Consider the following 12,056-nt stretch of genomic DNA (forward strand, 5'->3'; position numbering starts at 1 on the left):
TATGCTTGAGAAGAATGTGTATTCAGCTTTTTGTGGATGAAGTGTCCTGTATATATCTACTAAGTCCCTTTCTTCCATTGTTTCCCTCAAATGAAGTATGTCCTTGCTAAGCTTGAGTCTGGTTTATCTATCAAGAGGTGACAAAGCAGTGTTGAAGTCTCCCACTAGTATTGTGTTGCTATTGATGTCTTTTTCCAAATTTATGAGTAGTTGTTGTAAGTACTTTGCTGGTCTCTCATTAGGTGCATATACATTTATTATTGTAAGTTCTTCCTGTTGTACAGATCCTTTGATCAATAAGAAATGGCCTTCACTGTCTCTTATGACCTTCCTCACTCTGAAATCGAAGTGGTCTGATATAAGGATGGCTACCCCAGCTTTTTTATGGGAGCTGTTTGCCTGTAGGATTGTTTTCCAGCCTTTGACTCTGAATCTGTGTTTGCTTTGACTATTGAGATGCGTTTCTTGCAGGCAGCAGAATGTTGGTTTCAATTTTCTAATCCATCCTGCCACTCTATGTCTTTTAATTGGTGAGTTTAGCCCATTGACATTGAGAGAGATTATTGTTTTGGGATTTTGTCCCATTGTTCTGTTAAAATTTGGTGTACTTGAGGGGCCTTTCTTGCCTTAGAGTAGCCCATTTAGTTGTTCTTGTAACCATGGTTTTGGGTCTATGAAGTTCCTGAGCTGTTGTTTGCCTGTGAAACTGTGTGTTGTTCCTTCTATTATGAATGAGAGTCTCGCTGGGTAAAGTATTTTTGGAGAGGCATTTATTTCTTTGAGTTTTTTCACTATGTCCCACCACTGTTTTCAGGCCATGAAGGTTTCATCAGAAAAATCAGCTGTGAATTTTAAGGATGCTCCTTTGTAAGAGATTTCTTTCTTCGATCTTGCTGCTTTCAGAATTTTGTTTCTGTCTAAGGTTTTGGTCATTTTGATCAGAATGTGTCTTGGGGTATTTTTATTCGGATTTCTTCTAGCTGGTACCCTTCGGGCCTCCTGAATGTGGTCACAAGTTTTCTTCAGCTCTGGAAACGTTGTAGCAATGATGTCTTTGACAGTTTCTTCTTTATCAAGGTTTTCTTCCTGTACCTCTGGGACTCCAATAATTCTTATGTTACCCCTCTTGGCTTCATCACGATCTTCTCTTGCCATCTGTTCCCGAATTGTGAGTCTCTTTTCCATTTTCTGCTCTTTTCTGGAGAGTCTCCGAACTTCATCTTCGAGCTCACTGATTCTGTTCTCAGCAGCTCTTACTCTGCTGCTGAGGCCTTCCACTGAGCTTTTCAATTCGCCTACGAGATTTTTCAGGTCTGATATTTCTGATTGCATTTTCCTCATTTCTGTCTTCAGATCCTGTTGTCTTCTATTGGCATTGCTTTCCATTGTTTCTTTTAATTCCCTAAGCATCCTAAGTAGCTCCCTCCTGAATTCCTTGTCAGAGAGGTTGTCTAACACTACAGTACTGTTGGTGTCATCTGGGCTAGACTCTTCAATATGAAAGTTTGGTGGTTTTTGCGTTGCTTTACCATTGTGAGAGGTGTGGTTTAGTCCTTCACGTTCACTGTTACTATTCTGCTTGATATGCAGTGTGAGTTAAGATAGGCTTATGAGTTATTGGCTACTGTGTTTCTAGTGGCTGAGCTAAAATAGAGAAGTTTCCATCTAAGAAGGTAGCTTATGGTTTCTATGGCATATGTAGTGGGAAAGTATTTCGCGGCCGCGTTAGCGGCCACGGCTCTGGAAAGAGTCCCTGGCACTGGGCGAGGAGTTGGGAACGTCTCCTGTTTGGAATTGGAGCCGTTCAGCTTTGTTGCCCAGAGCTGGGCCTCTGTGCCCGTCCCGTGCAGCTCAGGGGTTGAAAACCGGCTTTCTAGGGGCTGCATCTAGGTGTGCATGCCCAGAAAGGGTCACAGGCCCTTGGAGGCGGGCTGTACCTGTTTGGAATTGGAGCCCTTCAGCTTTGTTGCCCAGAGCTGGGCCTCTGTGCCCGTCCCGCGCAGCTCAGGGGTTGAAAACCGGCTTTCTAGGGGCTGGATCTCTGTAAATATATTTTATGTCCATCTTTTAGAAGTCTCTTTTTTAAAAATCAGGAATGGACATTGAATGGATATTGAAAAACTTTACCTAAATCAATGATTATATTGATTTATTTGTAGACATTAAACCATCTTTATATCCCTGCTCTGAATCCTACTTAGCCATGGTGTATGATCCTTCTGATATATTGTTTTTTAATTTTGGGGCCACAATTGCAATGCTCTGGGGTTACTCCTGATTCTGTACTCATGAATTACTCCTGGCAGTGCTTAAGGGGATTGCTAGGAATTGAACGCAGGTTGGCCACACAGAAGGTAAGAACCCTACTCACTATTTTATTACTCTAGCACCTGACCTTTACATATATTGTTGGATTTTGTTTCCAAAGATTTTGTTTGGGATTATTTTAATATTGTCAATATTCATAAGGGGTATCAGTCTATAATTTTTAAAAAGTAATAGCTCTATTTTTGGTATTAGTATAATGTTTGCTTCTCAGAAGCTATTATGAATGATCCTTATTTGTTGATATTTTGGAAGAGGTTGTGGAGTATAGATAATAAGTATTCTTTAAAAGTTGGTAGAACTCACTAGTGAACCCATCTGAACTTGGAGTTTTGTCCTTAGAGAGAATTTTTCATTCACGCTCATGATCACGATCATCCTGTTGTTCGTCGATTGCCTCGAGCAGGCCCCAGTAACATCTCCTTCGTCCAAGCCCTGAGATTTTAAAAAGTGACATATTCAAGGCTCTTTCAGGGTTAGGAGAATGAGACCCATCATTGTTACTGGTATCTGGCATATTGGGTACACCACGGGGAGTTTGCCAGACTGCCGTGTGGGCAGGTTACATTCGGTAGCCTGCCAAGTTGTCCAAAGTAAGAATGAGATAATAAGATGTCGCTTGGCTGAGAATGCGGCTGTGCGCTTCTGGGAGCTGGGTTTTATAGTCTCTGTGTCTTGGCCGTTGATGGGTTTACACGGCGCCAGGGGGCCAGTTGGTGGGTCTGACCCCTGCCTACTGCAAGATGGAAGATCTGGGTGGAGGATGCTTATTACTATTTAAATTTTAATTACTATTTCCTTTGGTGTGATTGGTCTGTTCAGGTTTTTTGTTTTCTCCTGGTTTATGTTGGGAGGTTTTATCATCCTAAAAATGTATCCATTTCTTCTAGGTTTTCCAGTTTAGTGGCATGGAGTTGTTTATAGTAACCTCTTATGATTCTTTGAATTACTGGAGTTTCTGTTTTAATTTCTACTCTTTCATCCTGATCCAAATTATTTGGTTTTTTTTTCTGTGTTTTCCTCATGAGCTAAGGATTTATAATTTTTTTTTAATTTCAAAAATATCTGTCTCCATTTACCCGTGTTTGTTGTTTTCTTGATTTCTCTATCATTTCTTATGCTCCGATTTTTATTGTTTCCCTCCTTTCTGTGGGATTCTTTTTTTTCCCTCCTTCTAGTTTTTTGATTTTTATTTTCTGGGGACCACACTCAATGGTACCCAGGGCTTACTCCTTGCTCTGCTCTCAAGGGTCACTCCTGGCATTGCTCCAGGGACTGGGGATGAACCTGGGTTGTTCATGTGCAAAGGCAAGTGCCCTACCCACAACCTCTTCGAGTTTCTTAAGATATGAGTTTAGATGATTTATTTAAGCCTTTTCCTGCTGCTGGATGTAAACCTGTATTGTTATGAATTTCTGATCCCACCCTCCTCAATATTACTTTTATGATGTCCTATAGATGATAAGAGTCTGTGTCTTTATTCTAGCTTGCTTTGAGGAATATATTTTAACTTTAATTTCTTTTTTGACCAGATAGTTATTCAACAGTATGTGGGTCAGTTTCCTAATGTTAGAATTTTTTATATGTAATTTCTATCTGCATGGCATGGTGGTATGAGAAGATACTTAATATAATTTATATTTTTGTAACTTTATAGATCTCAAATTGCACAACAATATGGAATTTTTCCTGGAGAATGTTCTATGTGCACTGGAGAAGACTATGTAATCAGCTTTTTTTTTTTTTTTGGTATTTCTAATAGCTTTATTTCCCTGTCCTTGAAAAAGCATACAAAACAAAACCAAACTCAAGAAATTGACCTTTTTAGGTCATAAGCTTGGATATAGGCTAACGGGGATTTGTGTGGTCCCCATTTGAAGTCAGGCTTTCAGTATGCGAAAGAGCTGAAAGTTAGTAGTATCTTAAGTGATAGATGATTACAACCTCAAAATTCTAAGTAGATTATTTATTAATTATTTAAATATATATATATATATTTTTGCAGTACGAGGGATCAATTCCAGGGCTTCACACCTGCAGGGGTCTTACAGCCCTAGCTCACATCTGCTTTAAAAAAGACTAAGAAAATAAACTATTTTTCAAAAATATTAGTCAGCAGAAAAGAGACAAGATTGCATCTTTCAGAAATAATAGTCCTTAGAATATTTTTTGTGTTGGCATGTCTCAATATAAATATGAAGCAAAGATAAAAAGCAAGCAAATCAGCAGGAAGAATAAATATGTCCAAAACATGGGAATATTCAGTGACCATCGCATAACATAATAAATAAGCTCATTGTCCAGCATATAACTTTATCCAGTGGAGCTCTATACCCTTCCATTGATATACTTCCAGTTATAAAATGAAACCCCACACTGTATCCCCTGTTCACCCCCCACCCCCAGCAAAGAAGATTCTTTTTTGCATTTGCAAATCCTTCATGAATATTTTTAGCACTTAGATTCACATATTTGCCACGAGTAATCAGCTTTTTGGGGCAGAGAAGACCGTCTGCATATATATATATCTATTAGTCCTAGTTCTTTCAATTCTTAATTTAAGAGATTTTTTCCCTCACTTATGTCTATCTGGTTCATCTGTCTAGTGATGAGAGTGGGGCGTTAAAATCTCCCACTAACTGATACATAAATTAATGTCTGTTAGTAGTTGCTTTGCCTTACATTGCTGTGTGTTCATTTGGTGCATATCCAGTGATAAGAGGTAAGACCTTTTGGTGTATTTATCTCATGATCACTATGTAATGACCATCTCTATCTTTTATTAATTTCTTTACTTGAAAGCTATTTGGTCTGATACAAGTCTGACTGTCCCAAATATTCTTAGTCTAACACTAACTTGTACAGCTGTTTCCATCCTTTCATTCTGAGCCTGTGTTTATTGTAAAGTTCAAGTGTGTCTCTTAAAAAGAAGCAGAAGGTTGAATTTTGCTCTCTGATCAGTCCAGCCTCTCTCTTTTATTTATTTATTTTGCTTATTTAATACACTGTGTCTTTTAATAAAGATAAAAAGATAAAGGCCCTCCCGTTGATCGTCGATTTGCTCGAGCGGGCCCAGTAACGTCTCCATTGGAGACTTTGTTGTTACTGTGTCTGGCATATCGAATACTCTCGGTAGCTTGCCGGGCTCTCCGAGAGGGGCGGAGGAATCGAACTCGGGTCGGCCATGTTGGCCGCTTGTAAGGCGAACGCCCTACCTGCTGTGCTATCGCTCCAGTCCCACCTGGGGTGTCTTTTAATATCCATTGGCATTTTTAAAATTACTGATATGAAGACATTTACTGTCATATTTATATGAGGAGTTTGGTTGATTTTCCCATTTGATCTTTTCTTTTTAGTGGAAGCCATTCAGTATCCCAAAGAGGGCTGGTATAGATGCAACACATGTCTTTAGCTATTAATAGCCTGAGAATATTTTTTAATCACTCCTTCAAATCTGACTGATGACCTTGCAAGGCTGAGGGTACTTTTTTTCATTCAGCACTTACAATTTATCATTCCATTTTCTTCTTTCCTCTATAGGTTCATTTGAGAAATTTGTTGTAAAATTTTTGTTTTCCTAATATTTAAGATGGCATCTCTCTCCACTTTAAGGAGTCTCTCCGTCTTTGGTCCTTGGTTCTTGCCATTTTGATCATAGTGTTTCTCTGTCTTGCTTTCTTTGCGTTTATTCTGTTTATCACTCTTTGGACCATCTGTATCAGCATGTATGTTTTTCTCCTCAGCCTGGGGAAGCTCTTAGCTATTATTTCTTCCATCAGCCATACTTCTCCTTTATCTCCTTTTCATCTGGAATTCTTATGATTCAGAGATTATTCCTAATTCTATTAAATACCTTGTGTTCTTCATTTTTTAAAGTATCCTTTACATTAACTCTTTATTGATGATATTATGTGCCTTGTCTTCAAGACCACTTATTTGATTTTTGGTTTCTTCTATTCTGCTTCAGAGTCTTGCTAGAGTGCCTTAAATTCTGTTCAAGTTCTTTCATTTTTTCTTTAATATTTCATTAAGTTTACTGAACCTTTCTTCCAGTGATTTCCTCAGTTCTTTGAACATGGAGAGGATTGTTACTTTGAAGATATCTTTGAACAGTGTTGCAAGTTCTTTTCTTAATTAAACTTTTAAATTAAAGAGCCATGACTTACAAAGTTTGTGATAGTTGAGTTTTAGACATATAATCATAGTACCAATCCTACCACCAGTGTCTGCTTCCTTCAGCCAGTATTTATCAATTCCCTCCTTCCCCTGGCCGGACACTTCGCAGGCACATTTAAAGTTTGGAGATCTTAATTTGGATCTCATGTTTTCAGTGCTGTTGAGTCTGTGCTTGGTAATTATAGCTATACCATTCCCTCGTGTTAACAATGTACCAGAGCCCCCCTGACTCCTCCTGCTTCCCTGTTTTCTTTCTACATTCTTCACACCCCCCCCCCCCCCTTGATTTCTTTCCTTCTCCGTCCTCTTCCCTATACTCTGGGCTCCCTATACTCCGGTGATTGATCTAGGTATCCCCTTTTTACTAACTACAATGGCAGTGTTAGAAGTTTTGATATACTTGAGGACTTCACTAAATTTCCACCCCAATCTGTTGATGCAGCTGAATTCCTTGTCTTCTCCTACTATATCTGATGCTACGTGTATACTAAGGTATACTAAGGATGGCGTTCTGAGTTCCACGTAGTCCGGGCAGCATTTTTTCCCCCTTTAGATGTTAGTACTGTCACTGTCACTGTCCTCCCTTTGTTCATCTATTTGCTCGAGTGAGCCCAGTAACATCTCCATTGTGAGACTTGTTGTTACTGTGTTTGGCATATCGAATATGTCACAGGTAGCTTACCAGGCTATGCCGTATGGGTGAGATACTCTCGGTAGCTTGACGGGCTCTCCAAGAGGGACAGAGGAATCGAACTTGGGTTGACCAGGTCAGCTACATGCAAGGCAAACACCCTACCAGCTGTGCTATCTTACATTTATTTTAATTTTAATTTTTTAAACAATTTTAAAAAATTTTTCATGAATTACCATGAGGTATAGTTACAGACTTACAAACTTTCATATTTACATTTCAGTTATACAATGATCAAATACCCATCCCTCCACCAGTGCCCATTCTCCACCACCAATGTTCCCAGTATCCCTCCCATCATCCCTGCCCCCTCCCATCCCCACCAGTTCTGTGGCAGGGACATTCCCTTTTACTCTCTCTCTTCCTTTGGGTATTGTGGTTTGCAATACAGGCATTAAGTGGCCATCATGTTTGGTCTACAGTCTACCTTCAGCACACATCTCCCATCCACAGTGGGCCTTCCAAGCGACCTTTACTTGGTGATCTCTTCTCCGGGTAGCAATTTGATGCTCTCTTTCTTTGTTGACTCTATTGATTATTAGATTTCTCTGCAGGACTAACAGGGGAGGATCTGGGACTTGAGCTCCAACTGCTTGACGGTGAGACTAGCTAAAGCTGTGGCTTGCCCTCATGGACTCAGTGTAGGGATTAGGTTCTCTGGGGTTGGGGCGCACACTGCCTTTTGTTCCTGAGGCAAGAAAGTCAGAGCCAGAGAAATGGTACAGTGTGTGAGGTGCTTGCCTTGAACACAGCTGATCCAGATTTGATTCCCGGCACCCCCCAAAGTACCCTAAGCTCCCTAGAAGTGATCCCTGAGTGTAGTGCCCAGAATAAGCCCTGAATTTCACGATTTGTTGTCCCCAAACAAACAAAAATAAAAATGTGGGCTGAAATAGTAGTACAGTTGGTAGGATGCTTGCCTAGCTTGTGATGACCCCAGTTCAATCCCTGGCACCCCATATGTTCTCCCAAGTACCACCAGAATGATCCCTTAGTGCATTGCAAGGAAAGTCCTGAGCAGTGATGGGTGGAACCTAAAATTAAAAATAAAGGTGAAACACTAGGGCTTAGGTCCAGGAGAATGTGGGGAGCCATATTTTCAAGGTCCAAGTCAAGAGAGATCCTGTAGCTCTGGAACAAAAATTCTATGTTGTTGGCTTCCTAGCCACTGTTCACTGTTGCTGGTGCCTCTTTTCATGCAGTTTTGTTCAGACTTTGCGACTCTGTGCCTATGCAACCATCTATTGAATCAAGTCACAGTGTCTCAGAAAAGAGCAAAGCACATGTACTATTTCCACTCTTTTTTGCTGAACCTCAGGTGAAACCCAAGTTCCCATATGCAAATGAAGGCAGAACTCTTCCCCTGCCACTGATTGCCTGTGGAGAAGGTAGTCTCCAGGGCAACGGGGCCCAGAAAGGCTTCTAGCAAGAGTCAGACACTGCAAATGCACCTGTTTTTAATTAGCAGGAACAAAAACAACCCTTCAAGAAACAGGCAAGGCCCGAGAGCAACAATTTGGTGATAAATTAACCCCTCAGTGCCCCTCACTCCCAAATGTGTGTTTCCACTGCAAGCTCAGAGCCCTTTCCTCTGCAGCTGTTGCTGGGCGTGGGGGTTTCTACACTCCCTTTTTCTCCCAGCATCACTGCCTCCTACTGAGAGCAGAACTCCCTTCCCTCCCTCGAACTTCATCCCCTCCCTGGTACAGTGTTTTTGTCCAGAATATACGGACTTGCTGCATCGCCATCTGAAGCAGGGATTCTTCAACTTTGTGCATTCACAACCGCTTTTCACCCAAGAAGTTTTAAGCGACTCTGAGTATCTAGGTATATAACAGCGATATACACACTGAATATTTACTGATAATAAATCAAAGGCATTTATCACAAAACTAATTTTTATCAAAGTTTTGCTATCCACAGTTTAAGAAACTGGGATTACAACACTGTTGGTATCGTTATATGATTTCTTCTCACTATAACACAGAAAAAGCTGGAACTACCCCGATTTTCTAGGAAACTTGCTTTCCAAGCATCTTGGGCTCTCTCCCTCCCTCCCTCTCTCTTCCTCCCTCCCTCTCTCTCTCTCTCTCTTTATCTCTCTCTCTCTCTCTGTGTCTCCTCTCTTTCTCTTTGCTTCTCCTCTCTCTTTCTCTCAGTAAAACTAGTTTCAATCATCCAAAGACAAAAACATGGGATTCTGATTCTGGCAGATTCAGAGAGACAAGAAGCACTGAGATAGAATTTGGACTCTGAAGTAAAATGAAGTCCTACATTCAGTCTTTATTCACAGCGATGCTCTCTGAACCCCTGAACCCAGGTTTGTTTGTCTTCTCAACACACTCTCCTAGGCCCAGTGGTTTCATGTTCTCACTGTGCCTTAGAATCACTAGGAAAATTTATGAAAATAGATTGGCTTGACACCATCCAAGATCAGGTATCCCTGGGAGTGACCTTGGCTCTGATATTTTTAAAGTGCCTGAGGTGGTGGTCCTAAAACATAGCTAGCGTTTAGAGGAACTCCAGTGACTGTCCAATTTGGGGGACCTATGGTGTTTGAGGTGAGACTGGGACATTGGCACCAGGATGTTGGAAGGAGCAGTTTCATCTCAGAGCACTTGGCAGCCTTGTAAAAGTATCATTCCCTATTGCACTCTGTATTGGCATGCTGCCCCGGCCCCTTAGCTCGTGTTCATCGAATCAATCAGCATGGAAATTAAGCAATGTTTATGTTAATTGTCACATTCTTCTCTTTCCAGTAAGACTAATGACATTTTATTTCATGAAGAAACTGCAGAGCCAGGCTTCTCCAGGCATGTCTGGGTCCTTTTAAGGTTTCATGACTTTATAATGAAATATTGGGAATACAATGAAAATGAGCCGATTTGCTACGCACACACACAGACACACAGAGACACACACACACACAGAGTTTGAATGTAGTTCTTTGCATCCCCAGAAGAGCTGAGGACAGTGGTTTTGAAGCACTAACAAGAGCTTATCAGAAGGTTAAGTAAAAGACTGCTAAAATACCTTTCTGGCTGCTCCTTGACCCCCAAATTTCTGCTTCAACAGATCTTGGGTGGAGTATGAAGTTTTGCATTTTGAACAAATTCTCAGTTGCTACTGCTACTCTGATTTGGGGAGGATGCTTTGCAAACCAAGACTGAGTGCTTCTTTTCTGTACTCTCTTCCTCTCTACTGTAGGTGAGTGAGGTTACTTCCAGAGGACACATGGCAAGCTCCTGGCAGAGCTCCCACTGTCAAGTCCTATCCACTTCAATCCCGACTAATTCCATTCACCTGCCACGAGCAAGGGAAATAAGACAAGGTCCCTGCCACTGAGATAAGGATCCATGAATTATAACAATGAAAGTCAGAATGAGATCATTGTCAAAAGAAATTATGAGTGTCAAGGGAACATCTTCATAATTTGGTATAGGGTGGAGGGAGGCACTCACGAAGACTTGGGAGAGAATTTATCTGAGCTATGGAAGCTTGGAGGGTGGGAAAGAGTTAACTGGCAGAGAGAATCTAACAGTGCTGACTGCTTCTTGTGTGTTTCTATTCAGCCTTATTAACCTCCCGTAACAGTGGGTGATGCTATGCCACAGATGCATGAAAGGAAACGAGGCACTGTGTTCTTTTCACTACTTGCCTGTGGATAATATTATTTTATTTTCATTTTGTGTTTCTGTGGAGTCGTGCCTCATCCAGAGAGACAGTGCAGAGTTTTAGCGAAGGCATTGCTAGAGTTCTGATATTCTACAGAGAAGGCTTCATTTCCTACGTGTGATTCTGTGTGTAACATGAGATAAACTAATCCAGGGGCAGGGGATATTAGTGACTGATGGGAGCTGGATTGCAGCAGGCTGACTCACCTGCAGACCTCAGCCTCTTAGATGCCACTACAGGGCTGGAGAACACAATTAGTTTGCATCGAAATGGAAAGAATTTGAGCGAGCTCTGTCAGAAGCTTGCTGTGTGTAGATGGGGGAACTCAGCTACAATACAGGCAAGAGATGCCAGGAAAAAAAAGAGGCTTTTGTCTCATGGCTTTGATTCTCAATGTGTCTTCCCCAAAGCACAGCCCTAAACCAGCATATCACCCCTCTACCACCAGCAACTGGAGTACTGCAGGGTCAGAGGATCAGGAAGGAGATGCATTCAGTCTGAGGGTTATATATAAACTCCATCAAACCAGGAAATTGGGGATAAGTATGGAAATCAGCCTCTGAGGAGATCCAATACGTAGAGTTGCTTTGCACTTGGAGGACTCCAATTGAGATCACTGAAGCCAACTCCAATAGGGGAAATAGGCTAAGCCTGGAGTGTTTCCTCTGTGTGTGAGGGGTGGGGGTGAGGGGGGCATACCTGAGAGTGCTCAGTTGCTTACTCTTAGCTCTGCACTCAAGGATCACTCCTGGCAGAGTTTTGGGGGACTCTATGTGGGGCCAGGGATATAACGTGGGTTGGCTGCATGCAAGACAAATGCCTTACTCACTCACTGTAGGGTCTCAGGACACTTCCTTTTCATCATCAGTATTAAATAATGAAGAGCCCTCGACTTTGTCCTTTTGAAGTAGGCAGTAGAAAATAATTCTGTGCCTAAATCCAAAATAATGGATTTTGCTGTGAGCCAAGATCTGAGCTTGCCCTCTCAATAGAAGAAAAATGAACATACAATGAAGCAACTGAGCTTTGCTCCTCAGGACTCTCTCTTGCTCATCTTGGCTTTCTACAGGTTCCCTGAGTGGCCCTGGACAAGCTCTGTCTAATTCCCAGAAGACTCAGTGCCAGAAGAGAGGTCTTTGAGGGTCTTACAACTCCAAAATACTAGGAGAGAATAAGGCCCAGCAGTGCC

The sequence above is a fragment of the Sorex fumeus genome, unplaced genomic scaffold (genome assembly GCF_029834395.1).
Source record: "Sorex fumeus unplaced genomic scaffold, SorFum_2.1 ptg000006l, whole genome shotgun sequence".
In the NCBI taxonomy this organism is placed as follows: domain Eukaryota; kingdom Metazoa; phylum Chordata; class Mammalia; order Eulipotyphla; family Soricidae; genus Sorex; species Sorex fumeus.